This window comes from Chelonia mydas, chromosome 2 (genome assembly GCF_015237465.2).
Source record: "Chelonia mydas isolate rCheMyd1 chromosome 2, rCheMyd1.pri.v2, whole genome shotgun sequence".
NCBI lineage: Eukaryota > Metazoa > Chordata > Testudines > Cheloniidae > Chelonia > Chelonia mydas.
The window spans coordinates 171,794,655-171,818,662 of NC_057850.1; the positions used below are offsets into that span (position 1 = coordinate 171,794,655).

General features: G+C 43.3%; 1 protein-coding gene and 1 long non-coding RNA gene across 3 annotated transcripts in view; one reads left to right on the forward strand and one right to left on the reverse strand.

Moving 5' to 3' along the window:
* LOC119565354 overlaps positions 1-17,709 on the forward strand; it is an 82,014-nt gene extending 64,305 nt beyond the window's left edge. The window contains exon 4 of the long non-coding RNA XR_006288848.1: positions 14,745-17,709. This is a non-coding gene — a long non-coding RNA (uncharacterized LOC119565354). The remainder of the gene's footprint in view (positions 1-14,744) is intronic.
* The window catches only part of RALA (RAS like proto-oncogene A), a 52,618-nt gene extending 29,786 nt beyond the window's left edge, over positions 1-22,832 (reverse strand). Inside the window, exon 1 of one of the 2 annotated variants that reach the window (XM_037890021.2) lies at positions 22,563-22,707. The gene's annotated coding sequence lies outside the window, so the exon portion shown is untranslated. Of the gene's footprint in view, positions 1-22,562 lie in introns of both variants that reach the window. The other variant, XM_043540560.1, reaches the window with a different exon arrangement.
* Positions 22,833-24,008: the final 1,176 nt, after the last annotated feature.

Genomic DNA, 24,008 nt, shown 5'->3' on the forward strand with positions numbered 1-24,008 from the left:
AATATCCAGCTACAGTAACTGAATTTCACTAGTGAACTCACTTGAGAGAACAGGTTACTCTATTAAAGAAAAAAAATCAAAGATTTTACCATCCAATTACAAGCAAAAAAGAGTGACTACCTCACGATACTAGTGTAAACTCATAGTACTTATTCAACCTTAACATGTATTTGTTTGGTAACTCTCCATCTACTATTTTACACACAAGTCAGTGGCAAACTGCTTTTCCTGAAATTCTAGATATTTATTTTTTCATTCATGGCCAACAGGATATCATTATGAGGGCTTTACTGAGCGCACAGGTTGCTTCGCATGGGGAGTGTAGACACACCAAGACTTACAACCTTTGAATACTTGGCTCAAGAGCACAAGCAGTCACATAACGTTACAGCATACAACTACGGATGTAAGAGGAAATCAGAACACAGCCTAATCTCTCCCCTCCTGAATTTTTAGTGTTGCCCAAAGGGCTAAACTAAAACCTTTTCAAGCTAGATTTGAAGTTAACCCACAGTTTCTTGGTAATGAAAATTACCCATCCAAATAGATGTAAAAGCTATGATATATGTCAGTGATTCAAATTCTACTGTGAGGCCTAAGCAAGGTTCAAGATAAATTTGGCAGTCATAGGATACCATGTAATAGCTAATTTACAAGCTATGGCCCTAAGACATGCTGGGGGTGGAATCAAAAGTATTAGATCTGAAATCTGTCCTAGAAGGAAGCTGTAGATTAATAGTCCAAGGGTAGTTTATATATTAGTGTCCTGAACACTATATTAGGTGGTTTTGCTCTTTTCCCTGACAGAAATAAAGATAGGAAAGTTGGTTTTCCTCTCAGTACTATAGCAGAGCTTTCCAAATATAATTGCTTGCATATTACACTAAAGATGAGGGGGGAATTCAATTTAAATATCTGACACCATCTTCCTACAGGAATTTTAAAGAGTAAAAGCACTACAATATCTACATTTAAAGAATCACTTACATTTTAAACCAAAGAGATCATATTTATTAACTGAAACAGAACCTGAAACCTGCAACACATTATCAATAATTTAAGAATGATCTGCTAGAACTTACAACTTAAACTGTCTAAAGATGTTTTGTCAAATAATTAAGGTTACTTAAGAATAGGGTGCCAAAGCCTGCAAGATACATTTAGAAGAACAAAAGAACAGCCGTACTGGGTCACATCATTAGTCCAGCTAGCCCAGTATCTGACAGTGGACAGATACTTCAGAGGGAATGAACAGAACTGGGCTATTATCGAGTGATCCTTCCCCCTTCATCCTGACCCAATTTCTGCCAGTCAGAGGCTTAGAGACACCCAAAGCATAAGGTTGCATCCTTGACAAACTTGGCTAATAGCCATTGATGGACCTATCATCCTGAACTTTAACCCAGTAGTACTTTTGGCCTTCACAACATCCCCGGCAACGAGTTCCACAGGTTGACTACACTGTGTGAAGTAGTACTTCCTTTTGTTTTAAACCTGTTACCCAATTAATGTCCGACCCTGTGATTCTTGTGTACTGTGAAGGGGCAAACACTTCCTTATTTATTTTCTCCACACTGTTCATTTTATAGATCTCTCTCATATCCACCTTTAGTCATCTCTTTCCTAAGAGAAATGGTGCCAGTCTTTCTAATCTCCCCTGATACGGAAGCTGTTTCGTATCCCTAATAAATTTGTATTGCCCTTCTTAGCACCTTTTCTAGTTCTAATATTTTTCAGATGGGATGACCAGAACTGCACATAGTATTCAAAATGTGGGAATAATATGGATTAATATAGTGGCACTGATATTTTCTGTATTATCTATCCCTTTCCTAATGGTTCCTAACATTGATCGTTTTTTTGACTGCTGCTGCACACTGAGCAGATGTTTTCAGGGAACTATCCATGAGGACTCCAAGATCTCTCTTGAGTGATAACAGTTAATTTAGACCCCATCATTTTATATATAAAAAGTAGATAATTTTTTCTCCCCACATGCATAACTTAGCACTTAACACTGTCATCTGCTGTTTTGTCACTAGCCACAGGGAGATCCCTTTGTAACTCTTTGCACTCTGTTTTAGATTAACTCTCTAGAGTAAAAAGAAAAGGAGTACTTGTGGCACCTTAGAGACGAACAAATTTATTTGAGCATAAGCTTTCGTGAGCTACATCTAGAGTAATTTAGTATTCTCTGCAACTTTGCCACCTCATGATTCACCCCTTTTCCCATATCAGGTCAGGAACCAGTACAGATCCTTGGGGGATCCTGCTATTTACTACTTTCCATTGTGAAGACTGATCATTTAATTCCTGTCTTTTATTTCCTATCTTAACCAGTCACTGATCCAGGAGAGGATCTTCCCTCTTATCCATGACTGCCTACTTTGCTTAAGAGCCTTTGATGAGGGACCTTGTTTAAATGGAGCTTTCTGAAAGCCCAAGTACACTATATCAACTGGATCACCCTTGTCCACACACTTGACCCGCCCCCGCCCCAAATTCTAATGTATTGGTGAAACATTTTCCTTCACAAAAGGTGTGTTGACTCTTCTCCAGCATACATGTAGCTGATGATTGGAAACTATGGAAAAGAACAAAATTAGTCTGGTACTGAAGTTAGGCTTACAGATCTGCAATTTTTGCCCCGAACCTTTTATTGAAAGATCGGCACCACATTGGAGAACAACTGATCATCTGGTACAGAGGTGGATTTAAGCGATACAATATGTACCACAGTTAGTTCTGCAATTTCATATTTGAGTTCCTTCAGAACTCTTGGGTGAATGCAGTCTGCTCTGTGACTTATTACAGTTTATCAATTTTTTTCCGAAACTTCCTCTACTGACCTCAATTTGCAACAGTTCCTCACATCTGTCACCTAAAAAGAATGGCTTGAGTGTGGGGGATCTCCCCATATCCCCTGCAGAGGAGACAAATGCAAGGAAATAATTTGGTTTCTCTGCAATGACCTCGTCTTCCTTGATTGCTCTGTTAGCACCTTGATCGTCCAAGGGCTCCACTGCCTGTTTGGCAGACTTCCTACATCTGATGTAAAAAAATGTGTTGTGTGTCCTTAGCTAGCTGCTCTTCAAATTCTTTCTTAGCCTGCCTTATTACACTTTTACATGACTTTTTCCTCACTAGCATATGACTTCCAGTTTTTAAAGGATGCTTTTTTGCCTCTGCCTCTTAATCTGTTTAGCTCTGGCATCATTTATTTGGTCCTTTTTTTTTTTAAATTTGGGGTATACAATTAGTTTGAGCCTGCAACCCACTTGGAGAGGAGCGAATTCTTTGAGAAATGACCACATTTTAAGAATGAACAAGGTTAAACCAATAGCAGACATGGTACCCTAGACTAGCATCTCAAACTTTGCCGTTATTAGTTAATACTAGAAAATGCCCCCATTTTGTTCTGCCCAAAAATATAACAGTTCATGAGTTAAGCAGCATTAGACATGGACCAAATTAGATTTTTATAAGAGCATTTCTACTCTGAAAATTCCTTAAATGCCACCCTCTTACACAAGTCCATCCTTTAGTCATCTACTTAACTGAAATGTTTTCACTGTTTTAATCCTGCTACTGCTACATAGCCAACTACCAAAATGCAAGCTGAATTCTATTCCTTCTCATGCAACAGATTTACTAGAAGCCCACCATTTACACCTGTACAATCCTCATACTTTTCATGGGGTTTCAGACACATAACATAGGAGCCATAGGATCTGCAGAACCTTTTGCATTGGTGCTGGAGGAGAAGGAATGAACATGAGTTGAATTTCTAGCTAGGCTTTTACATGCCATACATCCAAGTGCTTGGACTTTGTATTAAACCAGTATTGCACCTAGCTGAAAGCTGGTTTTTCAGTTTTCTGACTGGGCTTATTGGATAGCCTTTTCTGCAAAATGGCTCTCTCCTACATGAAGTTTGGAAACGTTTCCATTAAACCTACTTCCATGAGCAAATCAGAGTTTTCATTCTGGTGAGAAAAGGGGTGTATTTTCCTGAAGTATGTTTGGTTTCAAACTAGTGGAAAAGCCAAGGAAGAGTGGCTTTATGCCAGTTGGGATATTTCTACTGCATATAATTTTAACCACCAAAAGTTTTTGTAGAATCAATTCTGCTTCAATTCCCCCTCCCCACAATAGAAAATTATGTTTTCCATCAAATACATTGCCTCCTGATTACTGAAACTTTACCAAGAAACTCCAGCTCAGACTATAGTTAAAATCCATTTGAAAGAAAGACATAAGTGGCTGTTACAATACAAAACTGTTTTTCCAAGAGTTAACCCCTAAACTTTGTAATTGCAAATGAGAGCCTTTATAGAGTCCTAGACTTTAAGGTCAGAAGGGACCATTATGGTCGTCTAGTCCAACTTCCTGTACAACACAGGCCACAGAATCTCACCCACCCACTCCTGTAATAAACCCCTAACCTATGTCTGAACTACTGAAGTCCTCAAATCATGGTATAAAGACTTCATGGTGCAGAGAATCCTCCAGCAAGTGACCCGGGCTCCACACTGCAGAGGAAGGAGAAAAACCTCCAGGGCCTCTGCCAATCTGCCCTGGAGGACAATTACTTCCCGACCCCAAATATGGCAATCAGCTAAACCCTGAGCATGTGGGTAAGACTCACCAGCCAGACACCCAGGAAAGAACTCTCAGTAGTAACTCAGATCCCACCCATCTAACAACCCATCACAGGTCATTAGGCATATTTACCGCTAATAGTCAAAGATCAATTAATTGCCAGAATTAGACTCTCCCATCATGCCATCCCCTCCATAAACTTATCAAGCTTTGTCTTGAAGCCAGATATGTCTTTTGCCCCCACTGCTCCCTTTGGAAGGCTCTTCCAGAACTTCACTCCTCTGATGGTTAGAAACCTTCGTCTAATTTCAAAGTCTAAACTTCCTGATGGCCAGTTTATATCCATTTGTTCTTGTGTCCACATTGGTACTGAGCTTAAATAATTCTTCCTCCCTGGTATTTATCCCTCTGATATATTTATAGAGAACAATCGTATCTCCCCTCAGCCTTCTTTTGGTTAGGCTAAACAAGCCAAGCTCCTTGAGTCTCCTTTCATAAGACAGGTTTTCCATTTCTCAGATCATCCTAGTAGCCCTTCTCTGTACCTGTTCCAGTTTGAATTCATCCTTCTTAAACATGGGAGACCAGAACTACCCACAGTATTCCAGATGAGGTCTCACCAGTGCCTTGTATAACGGTACTAACACCTCCTTATCTCCACTGGAAATACCTCGCCTGATGCATCCCAAGACCACATTAGCTTTTTTCACGGCCATATCACATTGGCTGCTCATACTCATCCTGTGATCAACCAATACTCTGAGGTCTTCGTCCTCCTCTGTTACTTCCAACTGATGTGTCCCCAGCTTATAACAAAATTTTATTAATCCCTAAATGCATGACCTTGCACTTTTTACTATTAAATTTCAACCTATTACTCCAGTTTACAAGGTCATCCAGATTTTCCTGTATGATATCCTGGTCCTTCTCTGTATTGGCAATACCTCCCAGCTTCATATAATTTGCAAACTTTATTAGCACACTCCCAATTTTTGTGCCAAGGTCAGTAATAAAAAGAATAAGATTGGTCCCAAAACCGATCCCTGAGGAACTCCACTAGTAAACTCCCTCCAGCCTGACAGTTAACCTTTAAGTATGACCCATTGTAGTCTCCCCTTTAACCAGTTCCTTATCACCTTTCAATTTTCATATTGATCCCCATCTTTTCCAATTTAACTAATTATTCCCCATGTGGCACCGTATCAAATGCCTTACTGAAATAGAGGTAAATTAGATCCACTGCATTTGCTTTGTCTAAAAGCATCTGTTAACTTCTCAAAGAAGGAGATCAGGTTGGTTTGGAATGATCTACCTTTTGTAAAACCATGTTGTATTTTGTCCCATTTACCATTGATCTCAATGTCCTTAACTACTTTCTCCTTCAAAAATTTTTCCAAGACCTTGCATACTATAGACGTCAAATGAACAGGCCTTTAGTTACCTGGATCACATTTTTTCCTTTGTTAAAAATAGGAACTATGTTAGCAATTATCCAGTCATACGGTACAACCCCTGAGTTTACAGATTCACGAAATTGCAAGTCCATTAGCAAGAATTTTTAATGTGCCAGTTCCTTTAATATTCTTGAATGAAGATTACCTGGGCCCCCCGATTTAGTCCCATTAAGCTGTTAGAGTTTGGCTTCTACCTCGGATGTGGTAATATCTACCTTCATATCCTCATTCCCATTCGTTATCCTGCAGTTATCCCATAACTCCTCATTAAAGACGGAGGCAAAATATTTGTTTAGATATTGGGCCATGCCTAGATTATCCTTAACATCCACTCCATCCTCTGTGTTTAGTGGTCCCACCTTTGTTTTCTTCTTATTTGACTACAGAACCTTTTATTATTTGTTTTAATTCCCTTTGCAAGGTCCAACTCTACATAGTTTTTGGCCTCTCACTTTATCCCCATATTTTCTGACCTCAATAAGGTAGCTTTTCTTGCTGATCCCTCCCATCTTCCACTCCTTGTACGGTGTCTTTTTTCTTAATCACCTCTCTGAGATGCTTGCTCATCCAGCATCGTCTACAACTCCTGCCTATGAATTTTTCCCCCTTTCTTGGGATGCAGGCTTCTAATAGTTTCTGCAATTTTGACTTGAAGTAATTCCAGGCCTCCTCCGCCTTTAGATCCACAAGTTCTTCAGTCCAAGCCACTTCCCTAACTAATTTCCTTCATTTTTTGAAGTTAGTCCTTTTGAAATCAAAAACCCTGGTCACAGATCTGTTTGTTTATCCTTCCACTTAGTTTGAACTGAATTACCTCATGATCACTTGAACCAAGGTTGTCCCCTACAACCATGTCTTCTATGAGGTCTTCACTACTCACCAAAAATCTAAAATGGCATCCCCTCCTGTTGGTTCAGCAACTACTTGGTGAAGGAATTCATGAGCTATCGCATCCAGGAAAAACTGAGCCCTACTATTGTTACTAGCACTTGTCCTCCAGTCTATATCTGGGAAGTTAAAGCCTCCCATGATCATACAATTCCCATTAATGTTTTTAATGAAGTAAATACTATCCATATCCAAATCAGATCCTGGTGGTCTATAGCATACCCCAAGCACTATTCCAGGGGAGGCTCTAGTAGCTTTCTTCCCCAATGTGATTTTTGCCCAGACAGACTCGGGTCTTATCCATTCCATCACTTCTTATTTCTTTAGTCTACCTCATCAATATACAATGGTACTCCACCACCTTTGCCTTTATTTCTGTCTTTCCTAAACAGCACATACCCTTCAATACCTGTACTCCAGTCATGACTACTATTCCACCATGTTTCTGTTATCCATATATCTGGTTTCACTTCCTACACCAGGAAGTCTAGTTCCTCCATTTTGTTACCTAGGCTCCTTGCATTGGTATACAAACATCTTAGTTTTTCCTGTTTGGCTTCGCTCACATTCTTTACCCGATTAGGCCCAGACATTCTACTTCCAGTATCACCTATTAGACTGGTATCTACACTACCCTTCCTCATGTCCATTCACCTACCCATGGCTGTATCCTTTACTTTGTTTTCTTCCCTCTAAGTGTTAAAATCTGGCATGGAGATTGCCTGGACATCTCCCAATCATCTCCCCCAAATTCCTAGTTTAAAGCTCTCTTAATCAGTTGTGCCAGCCTCCATCCTAGAAGTCTATTTCCCTCCCTACTCAGGTGAAGTCTATCCCGAGAGAACTGTCCTCTGTCCATGAATGCCTCCCAGTGGCCATACATCCCAAAGCCTTCCTTATAGCACCACTGCCTGAGCCATCTGTTTATCATCATAATCTTGTCACACCTTTGTTGCCCTTCTCCACGAACAGGCAGAATCCCACTGAAGATCATCTGAGCCTTGATTTCCTTAACAGTCTTCCCCAGCCTGGCATAGTCTCCCTTGATATGTTCCAGCAAGAATCTAGCTGTATCATTTGTTCCCACATGAAGGGCAATCAGTGGATTCTTTTCCACTCCAGTTAGGATCTTCTTCAGCCACAGGTCCACATCCCGTATCTTAGCACCTGGCAGACAGCACACCCTTCTGTTCTCTGGATCAGCTCTGGTTACAGACCTGTCTATTCTTCTCAGTAAGGAGTCCCCAGTCATGTAGACCTGCCTTTTCCTGGTGATGGTGCGATTCTCCGGTCTATCCCCTGTTCCCTCTGACTGCAAGTCCTCTTGATTCCTATTCTCTTGCAATCCTCTTCAACCCATCCTGTATCCTCCTGGGGCTCATATTTGGTGTTATTTCCATTGACTCTCCTCTTTCTATAGAACTAGCTGCTCTTCTCTTCTTCCTTGCCCTCCCACCTGCTGTGGCCCTTCTTCATTTTCCAACTCCGCAAATCTGTTCCTGAGCGTTATTTCTCCTTTACTGGCCCATCTTTTCCTCTGCCTGGTTCTCTTAGTCACATGCTTCCACTGTCCACTTCCCTCACCCAGCAGTCTCCCCTCAGAGTTCTTTGGTCCTGCTTCTATCTGCAAGTCTGAGCTTTTCCCTTCAGGCTTCTCCTCATGTCTTTGCTCCATCATCTGCTCAAACCCCCTTCTATTACTCAACCAAAGTTTCCACCTGCATCTCCAATCCTCAGATCTTTTCTTCCATCAGCTCTATCAGGTGGCACTTCATGCAGACGAAGCTCTTCAGGTACCCCCTCCAGGATCACGTACATACCACAGCTTCCACATCCAGTCATCTTCATTGTGTCTTCCACTGCTTGGGTCACTACCACTGCTGCCTCTGGATCTGTCATAGCCTTCCCACCTAAATCCTGTTAGTCCAGGAAACACAAACCAAACCACCACCACCCACAGCAAAAAAAACCCCAACAAGCACTACAACACTGCCAGAACACTACACACTCCCTTCACTAGCCTGGCTGTTCCTCTGCCTGGTTCTCCTAGTCTTCCCCCAAACTCCCCTTGCGAACTCCCCTGTTTATAGCTCTGTTTGCTGACTCCTGTGCAGTTGCAGGTGCTGCTGCTGCTGCTGACTGGCTGACGTACTTTATAGGACCCCTAATCAGAGAAGCCCTGCCCCCTAATCAGGGCTCAGCTTCTCTCCCAGTCCACTGCCCCTACCAGCCTCTACAAATGCCTTCTCCAACAGAACTCCCACTCAAACTCCCTTCACCAAACTGAAGCCAACTGTGCACGATATGCTCCTGAGCTCACAGCTAGCTCCAAAAACTGAGTGCTTTTGTTAAGGTATCCTCCCCCAACCCCAGGTTTTGAATGCAAGACCTATCAACTTGTCCTAGTTTTGGACCAGAGAAAAGCATAAATGAGTAGCTTTACTTTTATATACTCTGTCAGAAATTAGGTGCTGTGTCGCTCCACAAAGAAACTTTTGGTCTGTTTCTGAAGCATATTAAGACAGTATATTAAAGTGATCTACTACTTTTACTACAAATACTTAGAGGCAACAAGGCAAACAGGATCCTCCACAGGACAGACACACAACACTAAGGATCAGCCAACTTAGGTACCAGTACATGTATTGCTACTGTACAGCCACAGACAGATGAGATCAAGAAGCAATCATGTTTACGCTCAAACTAATCTACACCGATGGGACAGTTTTACCTTCAGGCATGTCACTCACTTTGAAAAGTGATCCTGACGAAAAGCCACACACACAACTTTTCATAGGCTTATTTACATGGGTAATGGTCAAGTGTCTATTTGATTCCTGCCCTTACATGCATTTCTGGATGTAGAAAATGAATTTGCAAAATACGGATTCCTGAAGAGAAGACTAAATAAGGTCATGCAAAGTATGTACTTCAACATGCTCCCTTAACTGACATATGTAAGTACCTCATTAACGCCCAGGTTCAATGCTCTTTGTGATAATTTATAAGTCTATCCACTAGGTAACGTTCCATTTACTATAAATATTTAAGGCACCTGTGTGACGTTATTGTCATAATCTGGGACTGTCTAGATCATCGTTGCAACCAAGGTCCTGTAGTGGCACCAGATCTTACATAAGGGGGTCAAATGAGGTGTCTAAGACAAGGTTATGGTTTGCTGATTATGATTATGCCATCCATGTGTGTGTGTATCATTTTTGTAGTTGAAGTTATGAATATTGGCTCTATACTGTCTGTATTTCAAGCTTACGCTATGCTTCTGGGTGACACCCCAGACAAGTTGGTGTCAGCTCTGCCTAGCCTGCTTGGTGGCCCATTAAGGACCATCAGCTATACAACTGACCCACTGAGAGACGGCAGACACGCCTTGTGACTCAGCAAGGTATGCAGGGATATGCCTATGGACAGAACTCTGAGGTTTTTCCATGCTATGTGGTGGACAGCTTGTCTTTGGAACAAAGAGACCACATGGCAAGAGAATATAAAAAGCTGCTGCAGCTCCTCCATCTTGTCTTCAATCCTGCTTCTTACCTCTGGAGGAACTTTGCTACACTGAAGCATTGAACAAAGGACTGATGACCATCCCAGCTGTGGACATACTCCAGAGAGACTTGATTTGAACCTGTAGTTTATTCTGTCACTGCTACAAGCCTGAACCAAGAACTTTACCATTACTGTATGTAATTGATTCCATTTAACTGATTCTCGCTCTCATCTATATATCTTTTTCCTTTTATGAATAAACCTTTAGATTTTAAATTCTAGAGGACTGGCAACAGAGTGATTTGTATATTGACCTGGGTCTGGGGCTTGGTCCTTTGGGATCGAGAGAACCCTTTCCTTTTTACTGGGGTATTGGTTTTCATAACCATTTGTCCTCATAACGAGTGGCACTGGTGGTGATACTGGAAAACTGGAGTGTCTAAGGGAATTGCTTGTGTGACTTGTGCTTAGCCAGTGGGGTAAAACCAAAGTCTTCTGTTTGGCTGGGCTAGTTTGGTTTGCCTTGGTGTGCATAGAAACCCCAGCCTTGGGCTGTGACTGCCCTGCTTTAAGCAATTTGTCCTGAATTGGCACGCTCAGTTGGGTCCCACCATAACCAGCATCATTACAACCTGTCACGATGAAGCAGTGGTTGTGCAAGCACTCAAGAACTCCATAGTTAAAACCAAACCTTTTTACAGTTCGTAGTCTATAATTGAATCAAGTTCCTCCCATGTGTGTTGCCTCCTTTTGCTAGCAGGACAGAGTGAGACAGGGTCCTGACACTTCTCTACTTGGCAATGCACTCCATTAACTTCCAGTAAGACAAAAGAATGCTAGGTTTTACATGTCTGACACGCAACTCTGATATTTGGCTAAAGCTATCAATTTCCTCAAACAGGAAGTTGATGGACAAAAACTAAGTCAATTTTCCAGCCACTTCTTGCAATCAACATTTAACTTGCACTTGTAGCTTAGTTGAAAAAAAAAAACCCCAAACCTTTAAAATGTCAGAGCTTGTCTGAGTTTGAGTGTCTTAGTTGTCATCTTTGGTTAGATTCAGTTCTAGAGTTGTTAGTGGAGGAGAAAGTTTTAAAGCACATTTTCAGCAGCTGTAGATCCCAGAAGCTTCATATGTATTTACAAGGTTCTTACATGCTTGGGCAAATTATCTTAATTTTCCATGTGACTAGACTAACATCAGGAAAAAATTTTAGTCTCTTCCCTTTCTGAAGACAGTTTAGTCTTATTTGACGCCTGGAAAGAATCAGTTCACTCACTCAGTTTCATTGTTCGAGTTACCATACTATGCTGTCATGTGTGTAGTTCTCATCTAATTCAAGGGTCATGAGATTTACATTTTTCTGTAGTTGTGCATGCTAAAAGTTTTGGTTTTAATTTAAAAGACAAGTACTACAAGGCATTTAACCAACCAGATACAAGTTTACATGTCGAGGAAGAAACCAATTTGACATTACAAAATCTCCCAACAGTTACATGTTTTTTCCCTTTCCTTGGTTATCGTAAGGATGAAGAGTACTGATAGTGTTGGTCCTAGGACAGATTCAAACTGTTGTCATAGTTAAACATTAACATTTAGCATTAAGATGAAAACTGGGTTACTTAGCAGCAAGTTTCCAAATAAGATTGCCCATCAAAACATGAAGTTAATTTAGAAACTTAGGCCCAGATAATGCAATGACAGCACCTACCTGGGCAGATGCTATTACAAGATAAAAGCTGAAGTTGCTAGGAAAAAAACAAAAACAGAACTGAATTTTAAAACTTGTTTTCCACAGAGTTACTAGCATCTTACCTTGCTATATTTGTGTTGTAACATCAGCTGACTGTGTTTTGAGTAAAGAGGATAGGAATAAGCCTCTAGTTTAATAGTTTTGGAATAAGTTTAAGATGCTTTTTAAAACCTAGTCTTTTTCAGACAAGTCTATTCAGCTATTCCACTGTTATGCTGTAGTGAATATAAAACAAATGAGTACTGAGACAAGCCAACAGAAGAGGAAGGAAAATCCACACTGGTACAACTTCCTTATCCCCACCCATTTATATTTATATACACTGGAGTTTTAGTATTTAACAGGAAAAGGACAATCAAGAAAGAAATAGCACTCTAAGGCGGAAGTCCCCACAGCATTTAGATGTAAAATATTGATTTATTGAATATGATAATGACATTTCCTCTTGTTCTTGCGCTGCACAATATTCATTAGGAAAATAGTCTCTTTCTAGCCCTCACTAACATGACCCCTTTTAGAGGGCAAATTTCTTCAACAGGAAGAAACCATTTGACCCAACATGACTGTTCTTCAGAAACTCTAAATCCTACTTTATCATAGAGCTCAGTCCTCTTCAGAAGTGCATGTAGGTGCCTTACATTCTCCACTTCAGTTTTCTTCCGAGTCTGTGACAGGTTCAGTCACAGAAACCCCCTTGGGACTGTCACTTGACATGCTGAAATTACGTCTGAGCCCATTTTCTCTGCCAGCTTGGGACTCCAGAACCTTGTCTTGTTGAGCCAGACATGCTAGCCTGCTACAACACAGTCCCAGGCCTGGTCCACGCCCCCAAAGCTGCAGACTGTAAGTGACCTGCTGAGCAGTTTTTGGTTATCTCCAACATCCAGCTCCCAATGGGATCCAAACCCCAAATAAATCGGTTTTACATTGTATAAAGCTTATACAGGGTAAACTCAAGTTGTCCGCCCTCCATAACACTGATAGAGAGATATGCACAGCTGTTTGCTTCCCCAGGTACCAATCACTTACTCTGGGTTCAATAAACAAGTGATTTTATTAAGAAAAAGTACAATTTAAGTGGCTTCAAGTCATAACAGACAGAACAAAATTACCAAGCAAAACAAAAACACAAACAAGTCTAAGCTTAATACGTTAAGGAACTGTTTACAGGTACATCTCACCCTCAGAGATGGTCCAATAAGCTTTCACAGACTAGACGCCTTCCTAGTCTGGATCCAATCATTTCCCCTGGTACAGTCCTTGGTTTAGTTCCAGTTCAGGTGGTATCTAGAGGTTCTCTCATGACTGAGAGCCACCTTTGTTCTGTTCTACACCCTTTTATAGCTTTGGCCCAAGGCGGGAATCTTGTCTCTCTGGGTCCCCACCCCTCCTTCTAAATGGAAAAGTATGAGATTTAAGATGGATTTCAGCTTCATGTGACATGATCACATGTCACATGACCCCCAGCCTCCATTCTTCCTGGGCTGGCTTACACAAACACAGGAAGGCTTGCAAGTAAACAGAGCCAATTTACAACCAATTGTCCTAGTCAATGGGAGCCATCAAGATTTTAAACCACCATCAATGCCTTACATTTTGCATAATTACAATAGGACCCCAGGTTATACTTTATATTTCTAGCTTCAGATACAAGAATGATACGTACAAATAGGAGGAATATATATAACCTTACAAGAGACCTTTTGCATAAAACATTCCAGTTACATTGTATTTACACGCATAAGCATATTTCCATAACACACATGGAGTGCAACGTCAGTCTCTATTTGCTACCGTCTATAGCAAATGTATCTTGCTTCTATACCATCTTTGACAGTGAGCTCAGATCCTTCAAAGTAGGCTGAGTTATGCTTGATTAGTACATGGATAGACTTACACAAATATCCAAGGTACCAACGTAAGAGGTGCTAGCAATTAAGTAGGAGGCACTCCTATGAACTGTACTGCATACAATATTCTATCATGAAAAAACTGTTTAATAAGACTAAAAGCAAGGGTTTACATCAGCTTTAGACCTAAGAGCAGCACAAGCTATAAACAAGCAGAGTCATATGCTTACACCAGTTTTTATTTTATAGTGTACTTAGACTTGTGATTCCAACCTTTAAGAACAGAGTTTGCTCATCTGTTCTATGATCATGGGTTAGCTTATTGACTTCATGTTTACACTCTTGATTAAAAGTCAAGATTTGAACTGCAGTAGTATTCAGATTCCAGTCACCATCAGGGCCCCACTAAGCCGAAGTCTGTGCAATTACATAGTAAGAATCGCTGTCCCGATCAGTTTGCAGGTTACGAAACTTGATCTCACAGAAGCCAGCCATAAAGAGGGAATTTTGTGGGTTTAAAGAGTTGTTTTTGTGCTTAAAGTTTTTGAAGCAAAGCTTTAAAGATTCAGGTGATGTATTATTTAAGTGGTATGTTAACAATGGAAAATTCTGGTAATACTAACAACTTGCTAGAACAAGTGTCCTTTAATAATTTTCATGCCAAGATAATTCTCACTGCTTGATTTGTTTAGTACCAGGGGAGCCAGAATTAGAGACGCAAGCCGCCGCTACGATCCAGCAGCGGCTTTAAGGATCCAAAAGCTGTATTGGGCGAACCGCTCCAAGGCCATGAGGGAGATCCTAGATGGGCCCTCACCCTACTGCATGATCCCATCTGAACATCTCTGCAGCTTCTTCAAGGATGTATTCGACTGCATAGCCCGGAGTGACACGCAGCGCCCAAAGGGCCTCCGCCCCCTGCCCTGCATCGATGAAGCAGGTGTCCTGGAAACTGACTATACACCCAAGGAAGTAATGGCCAGACTCAAAAACAAAAACAGCTCCTGGGAAATACGGGAGGCTGTGGGGGATGCTGAAAAAGCAAGATCCCAGCTGCCTGGTCCTCGCCACGCTCTTCAACCAGTGCAAGCGATTCTGCTGCACTCCCAGCTCCTGGAAGAAGGCCATGACGGTACTGGCGTACAAGAAGGGAGAGCGGGATGACCCCAGCAACTAGAGGCCCATCTCCCTCTGCTCCATGATGTACAAGCTCTATGCCAGCTGCCTGGCGTCAAGGATCACAGAGTGGTTGGTGAGTAGGGGAGCCATCAGCTCCATCCAGAAAGGCTTCATGTCCTGCGAGGGCTGCTATGAACACAACTTTGTACTCCAAACCACCATCAAAACGGCCAGAAGGGAGCAGAGGCAGTGCGCGCAATAGCTGGGTCGACCCAGCTAACGGCTTTGGGGCCATGCCCCACCACCACATCTTTGCCACGCTCCAGGAGTTTGGGATGCCAGAGAACTTTCTTCATGTGATCTGAGAAGTGTACGAGGGATGCAGCACCACCATTTGCTCGGTCGAAGGGGAGACTGCCGAGATCCCAATCCGGAGAGGAGTTAAGCAGGGCTGTCCCCCCAGCCCCATCTTTAACCTCGCCATGGAGCCGTTGCTGTGAGCAATCTCCAATTCAACCTCCACAGTGAGAGGGTGAATGTCCTGGCTGCGGATGACCCAGAGAGCCTCCAACATATTCTCGATGCCACCAGTCGAGCTGCCAACTGGGTGGGGCTCCGCTTCAATGCAAAGAAGTGCGCAACTCTCCACATCGACGGCAGCAAAAGACGCTGTGCAGACAACAGGGTTCCAGATCCAGGGCGAGCCAGTCATCCCCCGGCAGAGGGGCAGGCATACCAGCACCTTGGCATGCCAACGGGTTTCCGTGTCCGGCAGACACCAGAGGACACCATCCAGGAGATCTTGCAGGACGCCGCCAAAATAGACGCCTCCTTGCTGGCACCGTGGCAGAAGATAATGCCCTGAACGCCTTCCTGATCCCCTGCATCTCGTTCGTCCTAAGGGGATCTGCTGTGGCAAAGGTACCCCTCAACAAGGCAGACAAGATTGTCCGGCAGCTGGTGAAGTGGCTGTTCCTTCCCCAGAGAGCCAGCAAAGCGTTGGTCTACATCGCCCATAGGCATGGCAGTGCCAACATCCCCCGCATGGGCGACCTGTGTGACAGTGCGGTGATCACCCACGCCTTCCACCTGCTGACGTGACCCGATGCCATGGTAAGGAACATCGCCGCAAACGCCCTCCATGACGTGACAAGGAAGCAGATTGGCAGAGCCCTCCAACCAAGACATCGCCACCTTCCTGAGTGGTTCCCTGGATGGAGAATTTGGACGGGAAAGATGCGACATTGCTTCACTGTGGTCCCGCACTCGCAATGCCACGCATCGCCTGGGGAAGCGCATCGGCTGCCGCTGGGAGCAATGCGAGGAGCGCCAGGAGCTGGGAGTCCTGGTGCCGCACATCAGGTCCAACAACATCACCACTGTCACCCCGAGCACCAGGGGCATGCTGGAGAGGACCCTGAAGGCAGCCATCCACTCACTGTACATGGAAACCCTGAAGTGTAAACCGGACCAGGGTAAAGCCTTGGAACTGACCAGCAAGTGGGACGCCAGCAACCACTTCCTCGCTGGGGATGGCTTCACCCGTTTCGCCGACTGGCGGTTCATCCACCGTGCCCAGCTCAACTGCATCCCGCTCAACAGAGCTGTCCGCCACGGAAACCGAGACAAGCATTGCAGGAAGTGCGGCTACTCCAACAAGGCCCTGCCCCACGTTCTGTGTAGCTGCACCACAATGCCATCCAGAATCGCCTGGTGAAAGCCATTACACTGTGCCTTGGGGTGGTCACCCTGAACTGTGCCATCCCCGGTACTGACAGCCAGTTGCGACCTGACGTGGCAGTCACCGACGAGGCCCAGAAAAAGATCATCCTCGTCAACGTCACAGTCTCCATTGGGAACAGGATCCCCGCCTTCCGTGAAGCCCGAGCTCGTAAGCTGGAAAAATACGCCCCCTGGCCGACACCCTGAAAGCGAAGGGCTATGAGGTACAGATGGATGCCCTGATCGTCGGAGCCCTGGGCGCTTGGGACCCCTGCAACGAGCATGTGCTGCGGACCTGTGGGATCAGTCAACGCTACGCACGGCTCATGCAGCGCCTCATGATCTCGGACACCACCTGATGGTCCGGGGACATCTACATCGAACACATCACCAGCCACCGACAGTACCAGGAGGTGAGCCGGAACGACATTGTGCATCAACTATGAGAGAGGGACTGAGATACTTTTTCCATTGGACCATCATCAACTGGAACCATAAACTCACTGAAAATTAAATCTCAAACGAGGGCAATTCCATCCTCATGCTCATCATTGTATCCACTCATACTCCACACCTGAACACAGCCATTATATGAACATACCCCCATATCTCAATGTCTGTACTTTGACCCGTTAACCTTTTACCCCCAATCGGGGATATTGCAGATTATGTATTCCTTTCACCACCCGATCCTAAACTGAATTTTGCATCTCTTGATAATCTGTACCTTATTCCCTGACAACCAGAAACTTCTATGCTTAAACTTTGTACCGTTTTCTTTTTATTTTAACATCTTAATAAAATTATTAAATCTGACCTCCAATGTGCTCTCATTTTGATAGCCTTGAGTAACAAATGACAGGCAAAGTGATTAAGGGCCAGATTCTGCCAGCCTTGGTTTGTATAGTACCTCAGGCCACTAGAAATTTCTACTAGCATAGCTTTGTCAGTCTGAAGTGTGATTTGCAACAGACAGTTGTGCCAGCAAAGTGCCCTAGTGTAAACCAAGTTATACCAGCAAGACTGTTTCTCAGTACAGCATTTCTTGGAGGATGAAATATATTGGCAGAGGCACAGCTTTTGGGGTATAATCTGCATTTGCAACTATAAGCACTTTGTCAGTATAGGACCCTGGTATAGCTATACTAGCAAAGCCTCCCAAGCATAGGTAGACCTGCCAGTCAAGTTACTACTACATCAGTGCAATTTAGAATAAAACAGATTATCTTGTTAATAGTATTTATACTCCATTTTAAACCCTATGTGCCATTTTACACCCTCCATTTGCAACCGCGCCTATAAGGCCACTACCAGCAACCTTCATAATACCATAACTGTCACAAGTTTTATTTAAAAGATAAATAGAAACCTGATTTCTAGGACTGTTCAGGGAGAAAGATATCTTCTGTGAATTCCACTGGTATTAATCCAATATATATCGGAAAAAGTAAAAAACAAGGAATACTTGTGGCACCTTACAGACTAACATTTATTTGGGCATAAGCTTTCGTGGACTAAAATCCACTTCATCGGATGCATGCAGTAGAAAATACAGTAGGAAGATATAGATATACACACACACAGACAATCCATCAAGGTGGGCTATTATCAGCAGGAGAAAAAAATCTTTTGTAGTGATGATCACGATGGCCCATTTCAAACAGTTGACAAGAAGGTGTGAGTAACAGTAGGGAAAAAATTAGCATGGGGAAATAGTTTTTACTTTGTGTAATGACCCATCCACTCCCACTCTTTATTCAAGCCTAATTTAATGGTGTCCAGTTTTCAGATTAATTCCAATTCTGCAGTTTCTCATTGGAGTCTGTTTTTGAAGTTGTTTCGTTGGAGAATTGAGAACTTCCTATTGTATTTTCCACTGCATGCATCTGATGAAGTGGGGGTTGTGTTTTTTTTTGGCTGATACAGACTAACAGCTACCACTCTAAAACCTGGATAAAGAGTGTTTTTGTTAACTATAAAATAGTTGGATCAAAAACACTGGAAGTCAAATAATGTTTGCAGAGTGCTATGCAACCAACCCTCTTTACTACATCTTATGCCGCAAAAGGGTGATGATTTCTTACATTCCACCCTTCCCCTCCCACCAAACTTCATTTTTGAGATTTTCCTTCACAACACCTGCTTCTGCTGTTACTCTGAGCTTTTGCAAGACTCCGCAGTACAAAACTGACTTGATTGTTGTCAGTTTCACTGCTGCCACAGAGATTTGAGAAACTGAAAACAAATGTGTCTCTGGTCAGTTCACTTCTGTGGCTTGTGGAACCTCAGAACCATTGGTAAAAGGCATAAGAGCCAGCTGTCTGCAGACCCAGAGAGACTATGCTCCCCGGGCTGAACATTTAAATGAAAATTTAGACTGCAGCCAATAGCACTTGCTTATGAGACTTTCCTACTTGCCAAGAGTAGATTTTCACCAAGCCCCCAAGAGCCAGAGTAATGATGAAATAGCTATTTTCTTTGCTAGAATAATTCAGAAGGTATGAAATGTTTTGGGGAAGCTATCAATTTACATTTAGAAAATCTGCCACGTTATACAAGTTTACTTTGTTCTTGTTACTATATTGTCATTGAAACCTACATATTTTTGTGCCTATCACTTCCTCTCCATTAGAATTCTGAGGTTGCTGAGAAAGAATGCTGCCAGTTTCCAAAAAGGTCCTCAAAGCAACTTTTAGCACATATGACAGCATAACATGCTAATCCTCAATTTATTAGTTTGCCATGCCTCAGTTTCTAACAGCCCTTTGCACCAGCAGTAATTTCTCACATGTTAGATATAAAATGTAACATGTTTAAAGACAATCGCATACATGAAAATGTAATGCTCCCCATGTCTTGTAAGTTATTTTAGTCAGTTGAGGGGGCATTTTCATGTTTTAAAGAATATATTCAGGGATGTTGGAGTGCAATACACCTAGCAGAAAACGAAGGAGGGATTAAAAAAACAAACTGTTCTTATGGCAGTGAACAAATACTTAAGCAAGATTTGGGCTGTAGCCATCTCCAATCTCTTCTAACACCCAATTGCTCCTATCTTGCCTTTCCTTAATAGATTTTATCCAGCATTACTTTCTCCCCTCTCCCCATTTTGTGAGGGGTCTATTTGTAAATATGTTCCCATGAAGAGGTCTTTCCTCTTGTTCCCACAGAGTTTATGCATGGTGACACCATATGAGATGGCCAGATGTGTTTGTGGTTTCTATCATTCTCTCCCCAATGCTGCTTCAATTGGTGAAACTGGACATGTGGAGGATAAACAATCTGTTGTGAAGGAAAAAGCAACGCAACAACATTGGTTCTTTTATTAGATAGTTAACTAGGGCATTCTAATCCGTTATTTGTGGACATTGTTGAAGTATGTCTAATTCTTAAGATGTATATTAGTGCACCATGAAACTGCATCCTTCCCCTCAATTAGGCAGAACCCAAGCTGACTGAAAGCAAGCTCAAATGAGTCCACAATAGAAAGAATAATTCACTATTCTGTCTTCCATAATCCAGTTATTTCACTCTACCACTGGCTAGGTTTGCCAGGTGTTTTATTTTTTAGGAGTGGGGGAAGTCATTATTTTTTTGTCCCTATAAAAATGGGGGACAGAAAACAGAAGCCCCAACACTGATAAGACACATTTCTAAAGTAATCCAAATGGTGGAAACTGTTACCTTTAACACATAGGGTCACAAGAGGGAAATATAAAGGAAAGTCTACATTAAACTTCCAGAAGGAAATCCTCAGGAGTCACTCAATATTTCCTCATTATATTCCAACTACTAAGACTTTTGCAGAAGTTTTATATAAATTTGTTGACGTGCCTCCTGTTCAGTGAATGAAATGGGGAAGGGGAGAGAAATCTACCTTTCTTTTAACTACCAGTCTAATGATAGCCCTTGTGAAACAAACTAGCATCTGCATTCCTTTCAACTACCATCTTCCTCCTGAAATTAAACAATTCACTGTTCTGGATAAAACCCCTTTGCATTTCAACCTTGATTAACCCCACACAGCCCAAATTTAAAATCTTAGATGGAAATGTTGCTGTGGAAACAGAGCTAGAAATATTAACAGCACATTTGGCTGATAGATTGATATGCTTGTACAAAAAGCCAGATGTGAACATTTCTACTGATGTTGAGTACTGTGTAAAGAAGACTGTTGGAGGGCTGTATATTACCCAACCCTCTTGTGAGGGCATGACCTGCTGTAATCATTTTCCTTGATGAAAAGAAATTCTGAGATATGACATGAAATTTTGAGGTAGTTTCCAACTCAATTTCCCAACACATGAATTTTGACCATCAGTTCCTACCAATACATTTCAATGATACCGCTACACATGCATATCCTTGTATTCAAGCCAGAATATTATAGTAAAAGAAGCAGTGCTCAGAATCAAACCTCCAACACTTAGCACACATGATCACTACAGACAAACGTATCCCTGACCAGTATATCATGGAATACAAGTCTGTTGGAATTGGATTTCTGAAGGGATTCAAATAGAATAAGAAACTCAGTATTTTTGGCTGAAGTTATGCAAATAAGTTCTCAAATACATGCAAAGGTATATATAAATACAAGACTGATTCATTATAAGCCTAATCAAGCAAATGGAAATGTAAAGTTTTAAGAATTTAGGAAACGCAATCTACATACTTAGTATTCCTTCCTATGGTTTTAGTTATGCAGGACATTACAGTTAAAGATCAATGAGATTAAGACTAATACAACATGAACTACCACACAAAAGAACCACTGGCTATTAAGTTTTTACAGTAAACGGCTCTTAAATGCAGCCTAAGATGATGATGAACACAACACCCTAGAATTCAGTTGCTCTGACAGATCTCGGTCAGTTTTTGAAGGCAAGACTAGCTATCAGAAGACACACACACACACACCGAAGTACGCTTAGAACAAAAAAAAGCATTCCTACATGGATAAAATAGGCGCTCTCCATTGTTCGAGCGGAGGTGTGGCCCGCTGTTTGAACATTAGAACAATAAAACTTGAGTAACCCAGGTGGCTAATCTACAAACACAAGCTTGGCTTAAAGCCATTTTTAAAACCGAGTGAATCAATCAAACCCGAACTATTAAAGCGTTACAGCAAAGACCCCTGATTTCAGGCAACTTATTTCCAGCTTCATCCGAGTACACGCACACGCCAAACTAACAAGATCAAGGGTAGGAGTTTCTGGGACGAGGTCCCCACCCAGTCCCGCAGCGGACGGCCCAGCACGTTCACGCCAAGGCTGGCCAGGGAGCGCCCAGCTCCGGACAGCAAATGAGAGACGGCCGGCGGGAATGAATGAGCCTTCCCGGCAGGGGCAGCCCCAGCGTCGGACACTGCCGCAGCGGGACCGGCCGGGAAGCCACCCCGGGAGGGGCAGGGCGCCGGGAGGCTTTTAACCTTCAGGGGACGGGGATTTCAGGTCGCGCCCCGCGGGAGGCACCGACCCACCCAGCCCCATTGACACAAGCGGGCTGGGACTGGGAGGAACCGCCTAAGGCGCCGCAGCCGGAGTCTCCGGGGAGGGGCCGTGCGGGGTGAAGCCCCGGAGCGAGTCACCCGGGGCCACCGAGCCCTCTCCGGTGTGTGGGTGTGTGTGGGGTGGGGGGCGGCCACCGGCCCCTCCGCCTGGACTCACCTGCCCGGCTGTGGCGGCGGCTCTGCTGAGCGAGTCTCGCGCCCACCCCCGATTCCGATTCCGACTCCTCCGGCCGCCGCGCTCAGAAACGGCTTCGCGCTGGGCTGAGGGGGGCGGGGAAGCGTCCGCCCAGCTCCGGAGAGACTCTAGCTCCGCGCAGGGGCTGCGACCAGCACCCGCCGCACAGGGCTGCTTCCGGGGGCCGGCCAGGCCCGGGTGGAACCTGCTTCCGGGTAGGGGCGGAGCCACGCAGGCAGGGACTTCCGGGGGAAGCGGGGTAATAGTACTTCGTACTATAAGGGAAGCTGTGAGGCCGCGGCCTCTCTAATAGGCTGGGACGGAGGGGCGGGACTATGGGAGGGGCGGGGCTTGAGTGGGGACTCGGAACGAAAGGGGAGGAGCTAATTCTGCGTGGCGGGGGCGGGGTTTGGGAGGAGCTGGGAAGAAGGGAGCGTACCCAGAGTGAGGGGAACTAGGGGCGGGGCTGGTGCTCACACGCTAACCCTATATGCTGAGCTGTGGGCTGAGGGAGAAGCATGGGAGGAAATCCCAAATCTCCCTTCCTCTTCCCCTCCCCACCGCAAAAAATGTTTCCAGCCTTTTAATAAATTCTTGCAAAGAAAACTGCCCCAGTTAAGTGCTGCCTTCCTGGATCTGCAGACAGACTGCCGAACTAGCTCGCCACAATTTGTGGGCTGCCCCCATTCAGCTCAATGTAGCGTTAACTCTGGAATATAATGGTATCCTGTTGTAATGTTACTGTTATTAATTCATTCTCCCCTGATCTGTTCAACAGCATATACAAACTACAGTGGGGGAGCATCAGCAAAGCTCCATGCTTCCTGCCCACCCCAATCTAACTTCCAACTTCTGAATCTTTTAAATTGCACAAAAGGGTTTTCTCCCCAAACTCTCCACGATGTGGTGGGAGTGCACCCTACTGCTAAGTATAATTTGAGCCCCAAATTTCATGATTTTGTGTGTGTTTTTAAATTATTTTTATCTCAATTTTATTAAAATTGTCAGGTTTCAGACTATATCACAAATTAATTAGAGACAAATAATATAACATCTGTGAAGTAATAATTGGCATGTATTATATAATAGTACAGGTATTAACGCCTGATCAACACACAGGACTTTTAAAGTGATTGTGCAGTTATTAGAAAATAGCCCTAAGCAAAAGAAAATAGAAGGCAATAATAAAAGGTGGGAGGAAGAAGGAAATCCCCAGGTATGCAGACAGGGGACTTCTTACTGTGAGAATATGGACATGTAGGGCACACTCAGTGTTATCTTTAATTGTTGATTGGAACTTGGCTTAAGAAGCAGTTAAAAAAAATCCAAGTTAGGTTGATAGATGAGAAGAGATAGTAAGAATGCAAAAAGTACAATATGGAGGGAAAAAAGAAAACTGGGAAAAGCATACATTCCAAGCTCCCAATC